The sequence below is a fragment of the Hordeum vulgare genome, chromosome 4H (assembly GCF_904849725.1).
Source record: "Hordeum vulgare subsp. vulgare chromosome 4H, MorexV3_pseudomolecules_assembly, whole genome shotgun sequence".
In the NCBI taxonomy this organism is placed as follows: Eukaryota; Viridiplantae; Streptophyta; class Magnoliopsida; order Poales; family Poaceae; genus Hordeum; species Hordeum vulgare.
The window spans coordinates 304,694,768-304,702,496 of NC_058521.1; positions in this window are offsets into that span (position 1 = coordinate 304,694,768).

Sequence of the window (7,729 nt, forward strand, 5' to 3'; positions counted from 1 at the left end):
AATCAGGGCAGTTTGGTCTTTTCTTGTGCTTAGAAATGTAAAAAGAAAAAGAAAATCACTAAAAGGAGAGAAGTGGTATGGTAATCAACAAGCCAACGAACAGAGTGGCAATTTTGCAAAGCCAACGTTGAAAGTGGCAATTTTGAGAAGCCAGGTATTGAAAGTGGCAAAAATCCAATTTTCTCGGAACGAACAAAGCAGGGGCTTGTTTCATGGCCGCCTTGAACCGGAGCTAGCTGCCACAAAGAATGGGTCCGGCGCCCCATCCCCGACCTCAGGCCTCGACCCCCCATGCCCGGATACGTCAAAACCCCGACCACTCTCAGCTTCTCCTCGCCATAGCTTCCGGCCTCTCTTCTTCCCCCAAGTGAGAATGTGTAACTGAAATTTAGTTTTGTCCTAGATCCTTTTTGCCATGGTGATGTTATATTCTTGTCGTTCCTGATATCCTACATAAGTAGTTTGTTAGCCGAGATGGTTAGCGCAGCAGTGCTGCATCTTGGAGGTCTTGGGATCAAATCCCCACAACTGCATTTTTTACTTCTGCATTTATTTGTGTTTTCAGAGGATCAAGTAGTGCATGTGTTTTATCTACACCCACGACCCTTTGTAATCACTAGCATGTACATGTCACACTGGTTATCCTGTCGATCCACATCGAGGAGGTCTTGGGGTAAATTCCTAGGGTGCCTAAATTTTGTGATTTATTTTTTCCTGACACACTCATATTGGTTCCACGACATTTTTCCCCTGTTCCGCACATCCACACTTTATTCTTTTACACTGACATGAGTTGTTATAACTGGGACGTGTCGTGACTGTCATTGCATGCATGTTGCATTCATAGCATAACACCATGTGTTGCACGTATCTTTTAGACCGTAATTCCGTTGGAGTTGAGCTATATATGTTAGTTGACTAGAATAATGTGTAGAATCACATGCTCCACTTTATTTTATCATTGAACAAACATAAAATGCATTTAGGACAGATCTGGAAATATTTTGAAATTAACATATGTGGTCATTTCAGAAATACTACAAGTTGTTTCCGACCTCATTTAATATGCCCACATAGGTAGTTTATTTCTGCTTTACCTCTTTCCATGTTTAACAACATTTAATATTGTCGTGTACCTAAACGGGAGTGAACTAAGTAATTAAATTTGTCACTTAATGTGTAGTGTCTGATTGTTGTGAATTCCCATGTCATGCCTTGCATAATTGAACCGACCATGCATCATATTTGGTTGTGCATCATATCGTGCATGTGCCGTGGTGAATATCGTGTGTTGATTCTTGTCTCCGGTTTGTTTTGTCTCGATAGAGTTCTGCAAGTGTGTTGGAATGTGAGGATCTGTTTGGCTACGTCGGTTCGTCTCGTTCACGGATTCTTTCTTCTTCCAAGCGGGATCAAATCCCCACAACTGCATTTTTTTACTTCTGGATTTATTTGTGTTTTCAGAGGATCAAGTAGTGCATGTGTTTTATCTACACCCATGACCCTTCATAATCACTAGCATGTACATGTCACACTGGTTATCCTGTTGATCCACATCGAGGAGGTCTTTGGGTAAATTCCAGGGTGCCTAAATTTTGTGATTTATTTTTCCTCACACACTCATATTTGTTCCACGACATTCTTCCCCTATTCCGCACATCCACACTTTATTCTTTTACACTGACATGAGTTCTTATAACTGGGACGTGTCGTGACTGTCATTGCATGCATGTTGCATTCGTAGCATAACACCATGTGTTGCACGTATCTTTTAGACCGTAATTCCGTTGGAGTTGAGTTATATATGTAAGTTGACTAGAATAATTTGTAGAATCACATGCTCCACTTAATTTTGTCGTTGAACAAACATAAAATGCATTTAGGAAAGATCTGGAAAGATTTTGAAATTAACATATGTGGTCATTTCAGAAATACTACAAGCTGTTTCCGACCTCATTTAATATGCCCACATAGGTAGTTTATTTTTGCTTTACCTCTTGCCATGTTTAACAACATTTAATATTGTCATGTACCTAAACGGGAGTGAACTAAGTAATTAAATGTGTCACTTAATGTGTAGTGTCTGATTGTTGTGAATTGCCATGCCATGCCTTGCATAATTGAACCGACCATGCATCATATTTGGTTGTGCATCAGATCGTGCATGTGCCGTGGTGAATATCGTGTGTTGATTCTTGTCTCCGGTTTGTTTTGTCTCGATAGAGTTCTGCAAGCGTGTCGGAATGTGAGGATCCATTTGGCTACGTCGGTTCATCTAGTTCACGGATTCTTTCTTCCTCCAAGCAGGATCACAGGAAAGATGATAATTTCCCTAGATACCATTACTATCATTGCCATGCTAGTTGTTTCATTTCAATCGCTATGTCTCGTTGCCTGATGTCTACTACACAACCTTCTTCTTGTAGACTCGTGTTGGGCCTCCAAGCGCGGAGTTTTGTAGGACAATAGAAAGTTTACCAATCCGTGGGAGGCGTAGGACGAAGATGGTCTCTCTCAAGGAACCCTGCAATCAAATAACAAATAGTCTCTTGTGTCCCCAACATACACAATACAATGGAAAATTGTATAGGTGCAGTAGTTCGGCGAAGAGATGGTGATACAAGTGTAATCTGGATGGTAGATATAGGTTTTTGTAATCTGAAAATATAAAAGCAGGAAGGTAAAAAATAGTAAACAAAAAGCAAAACGTTGTATAAATGCTTGGAAACAAGGCCTAGGGTTCATACTTTCACTAGTGCAAGTTCTCCCAACAAAACTAACATAGTTGAATCATATATAAATCCCTCACGTGCGACAAAGAGTTCACTCCAAAGTCATAAATAGAGGAGAACAAACGAAGAAATTATTGTAGGGTACGAAACCACCTCAAAGTTATCTTTTCCGATCAATATTATGAGCTATCATATAAGTGTCACGAATAGCCCTAGAGTTCGTCTCAAATAACACCTTAAGATACACAACAACCAAAACTCTAATGTCACCTAGATACTCCAATGTCACCACAAGTACCCATGGGCTTCATTATACGATATGCGTCACACAATTTCAGATTCATCATGTTCAATCCAACACAAAGAACATAAAACTGCCCCAAAGTTTCTACCACAGAGTCAAAACGACACCATGTGCCAACCCCTATGCATAGATTCCCAAGGTCACGGAACGGGAAAGTTGACCACCAAAACATACATCAAGTAGATCAATAGAACACCCCATTGTCACCACGGATATCCCATCACAAGACATACATCAATTATTCTCGAATCCCTAAAGACTCAATCCAATAAGAATACTTCAATGGGAAAACTCAATTCATCACAAGAAGATAGAGTGGGGAAAAGTCCATATGATTCATCTATATTAATAAAGCGCGCGATACATCAAGATCGTGCCATCTCAAGAACACGAGAGAGAGAGAGAGAGATCAAACACATAGCTACTCGTACAAACCCTCAGCCCCGAGGGTGAACGACTCCCTTCTCATCATGGAGATCGCCGGGAAAATGAAGATGGCCTCCGGTGATGGTTTCCCCCTCCGATAGGGTACCAGAAAGGGCTCCCGATTGGTTTTTCATGGCTTTGGAGGCTTGCGGCGGCGGAACTCCTCATCTAGGTTTATTCCTGGAGGTTTCTTGATTTAGAAGATTTTTTGTGTCGGTCTCACGTCAAGGCGGTGCCCGAGGGGGGCCACAAGACAGGGTGCGCGCCCCCTGGCTTGTGGACAGGTGGTGGACCCCCTCCGGTTAATTCTTTCGCTAGTATTTTTTTGTATTTTCCAAAAATATTCTCCGTAAGTTTTCAGCTCATTCCGAAACTTCCATTTCTGCACAAAAACAACACCACGGTAGTTCTGCTGAAAAGAACGTCAATCCGGATTAGTTCTAATCAAATCATACCAAAATCATATAAAATTATTGTAAACATGCATGAATAATTCATAAATTATAGATACGTTGGAGACATATCAGCATCCCAAATCTTAATTCCTACTCGTCCTCGAGTAGGTAAATGATAAAATAAATAATTTATGAAGTGTGAATGCTAGCAAGTGCACAAGTTTGATCAATGATACTTCCAATCCGTTTTTCTAGCATCAATATAAAGCATAAATATTAGCTCATCTCATAAAACTTCTAACGATCAAGTAACAAGCTATTCACATGTTAAAGTATAGACCAAAATTTTTCTTGAAAACTAACAAACAATAATCCTAGTCATCGAACAACTGCAATTCATCTTATTTTCAGGAAGGGTTTATATAAGAGCTTTTATTTAGCAAATTACACATACTCAACTATCATATAGTCTTCTATGCTTATTGACTCTCAAAGCATATTTTAAGAACAAATAGCATCCATCAAACCCAGGGAAAGAGAGGGGCTTAATATTTCACCTCCCAGCTTATTCATCATATACGTAATTGTCAACAATAATAATTCATGAGCAAATATATATGTGTGTATATATATGTCTAGATCATTCCCCAACACATGACGCTTTCCAAGAGAAGAAGGCGAAATATAGGAAGTGGTGAAGCTCACCATGACTCCTGCATAAAGGTAAGTACTAGAAAGTAAAAGATAGGCCCTTCGCAGAGGGAAGTAGAGGTTGTCATGCTCTTTTTGTTTGTGGATGTGCAAACCCTTGATGCAAAGGAACGTCACATTGTATTGCCCTTTGTGATAGCAACCTTTATTACGGAGTCCGTCCCTTTTATTTCTTTACCATCACAAGTTCGTACAACGCTTATTTTCCCTTACAATAAAAGATCATACATATTTAGGAGCTATTTTTATTTCTTTTTGCACTGATGACAACTTACCTGAAGGATCTTACTCAATCCATAGGTAGGTATACTAGACTCTCATGGCAAAACAGGTTTAAGGGTGTTTGGATGCACAAGTAGTATTTCTACTTGATGTGGAAATTTTGGTTAGTATGAGGTGGAAGCAAGCACCACATGTTGGAGGATCCATAACAATATAATATCTATAAAATATACCCAAACATAATTTATTAAGTTGTCTTCCTTGTCCAATTTTAACTAATTTATTCGAATTTGAAAATAATTAATGAGCTCACAATCATAGATTATGTCCAAGATAGTATATTTATATGTGGAATCTCTCTTCGTTTAGTATTCTTTCATGAGTTGTTCAAGTGACCAACGCTGTGTTTGCTAACTTTCAATAAATCTTACAACCTATACTTATTATGTGATATTCAATTCATTCAACCATTTACTCATAGGATATAAGTGAAGCACGAAAGTAAATGACAAAACTACTCCAAAACATATAAGTGAAGATCAATGAGTAGTCCAACAATTAAGTAGCTATGTGAGGACTTTCTCTCTCTCTCTTAATAAATATTTTCAAATCCAAGTATTTTATTTAACTAACAAGCAAAATAAAAATAACAGTCCAAGAATAGGACGCATCATGTGAACGAATAAATATTTAGGCTCAACATAGGCTAACCGATATTCGATGAAGAGAGGTGGGATGCGTAGCATCCCGAAGCTTAGATGCTTGAGAGTTCTTGAAATATTTACTTCTGGTGCCTTGGGAATCCAGAAGCTTGAGCTTTTGTATCTTGTTCAATCCTCTCGTATCCCGGTTTCCCCTATTCTCAAAACTTCATCCACACAAAACTTGAAAAGAACTCGTGAGATAGGTTAGTGCACATAATAATAAATCAACTCTTTATGTACTGCCAAGAAAAGTTGTATAATAATTGCAAACATAATCAACTAATTACTATCGTTTCCACAATTTATATCTATCAATATAGGCTATGAAAACTATAGGATAAGTAGATAACAAAACTATGACAACAATCTACCCAAGCAGAAGAGTGTGTAGCAATTTACGAAAACAATGTACTTATGTAACTCCAAAAATTATTAAAACGTAGGGCATTCTACAAAATTTATATTACAACACTATGAAAAAAATTCAGAAAATTTTCACGTTCAAGTAAAATATGAAAATTCAAACACTATAGCACCAATTGTTTTTGTACACAACACCAATCAAAGCATGCAATGCAAGCATCCTAATGCAACTCTCGGAACTTTTTATCGAAAAACCAGATTATAAATGACACTGAACAGAGTACAACAAAATAAAATGACGCTCCAAGCAAAAACCATATTATGTGATGAATAAAAGTATAGCTCCAAGTAAGATATACCAAAAATGTTGAAGTCGAAAGAGGGGATGCCTTCCGGGGCATCCCCAAGCTTAGGCACTTGACTTTTCCTTGGATATTACCTTGGTGGTGACTTGGGCATACCAAAGCTTAGGTTCTTGTCACTCCTTATTCTCCTCATATCGGTATCTCACCCAAAACTTGAAAACTTCAATCACACAAAACTTAATGGAACTTCGTGAGATGGGTTAGTATAATAAATAATGATCATTCACTTAGGTACTGTCAAGACAAGATTCATAATTGTTTCCACATTATACATACTGTATTCTACTATTACCATAATTTATATTAGTGAATATAACCTATGGTAACACTAAAACAAGCAAACGATGCATGCAAAACAGAATTTGTCAAAAACAGAACAGTCTCTGAAGTTCTGTAGTGTAACCATACTTCCGTGTCTCTAAAAAATCTGAAAAATTAGGAAAACCCCCGAAATTTGTATATAAATCATGTGTAAAAAATGCAGATCAAATGTACGTTCTAGTGAATTTTGAAAATTCCTAGACTAAGAAAAAATGCTTCTATTTTTGCACAGAATCAAGTCAACTATCATCCACACTATCCCAAAGGCGTTACTTGGCATTTTATTGAAATAAAAGGCATAAAACATGATTAGTACAATAGCTTAATCATGTGAACACCAAAAACATAAAGTAAAAGTGTTGGGCTTTCTCCGAACAAGCGCTTTCCTTTAAGGCCTTTTAGCTAGGCATGATGATTTCAATGATGCTCACATAGGAATAATAATTATAACATGCAAAAGAGCATCATGAATCTCATGACAAGCACATTTAAGTCTAACCCACTTCCTATGCATAGGGATTTTGTGAACAAACAATTTATGGGAGCAAGAATCACCTAGCATATGAAGTCAAAACAAGCAAACTTCAAAACTTTGAACACAGAGAGAGGAAACTTGATATTATTGCAATTCCTACAAGCATATGTTCCACCCTCATAATAATTTTCAGCAGCATCACGAAGGAATTTCACAATATAACCAGCACATAAAGCATTCTTTTAATGATCTACAAGCATAGAAATATTACTATACTCTACACAAGAAAATTTCTTCTCATGACTAATAGTGGGAGTATCATAAAAGAATTGAATACTACAAATTGGTTCCACATTAAAAGAGTAATATTCACTTAAATGATATTCATAATTCTGACAAGTATCATAATAGTAATCATCACTCTTTTTCACCGCATAGGTATCATCACAATAGTCATCATAAGTAGGAGGCATGCAATCATCATAATAGTTTTGCTCATCAAAACTTGGGGGATAAAAAATATCATCTTCATCAAACATAACATCACCAAGCTTGTGGCTTTGCATATCATTAGCATCATTGATATTCAGAGAATTCAGACTAGCAACATTGCAATCAAGCTCATCATTCAAGGAATTCTCATTAAGTATTTTCATAATTTCTTCCTCTACCAATTGAGCACAATTTTCTGAATACTAATTTTCACGAAAG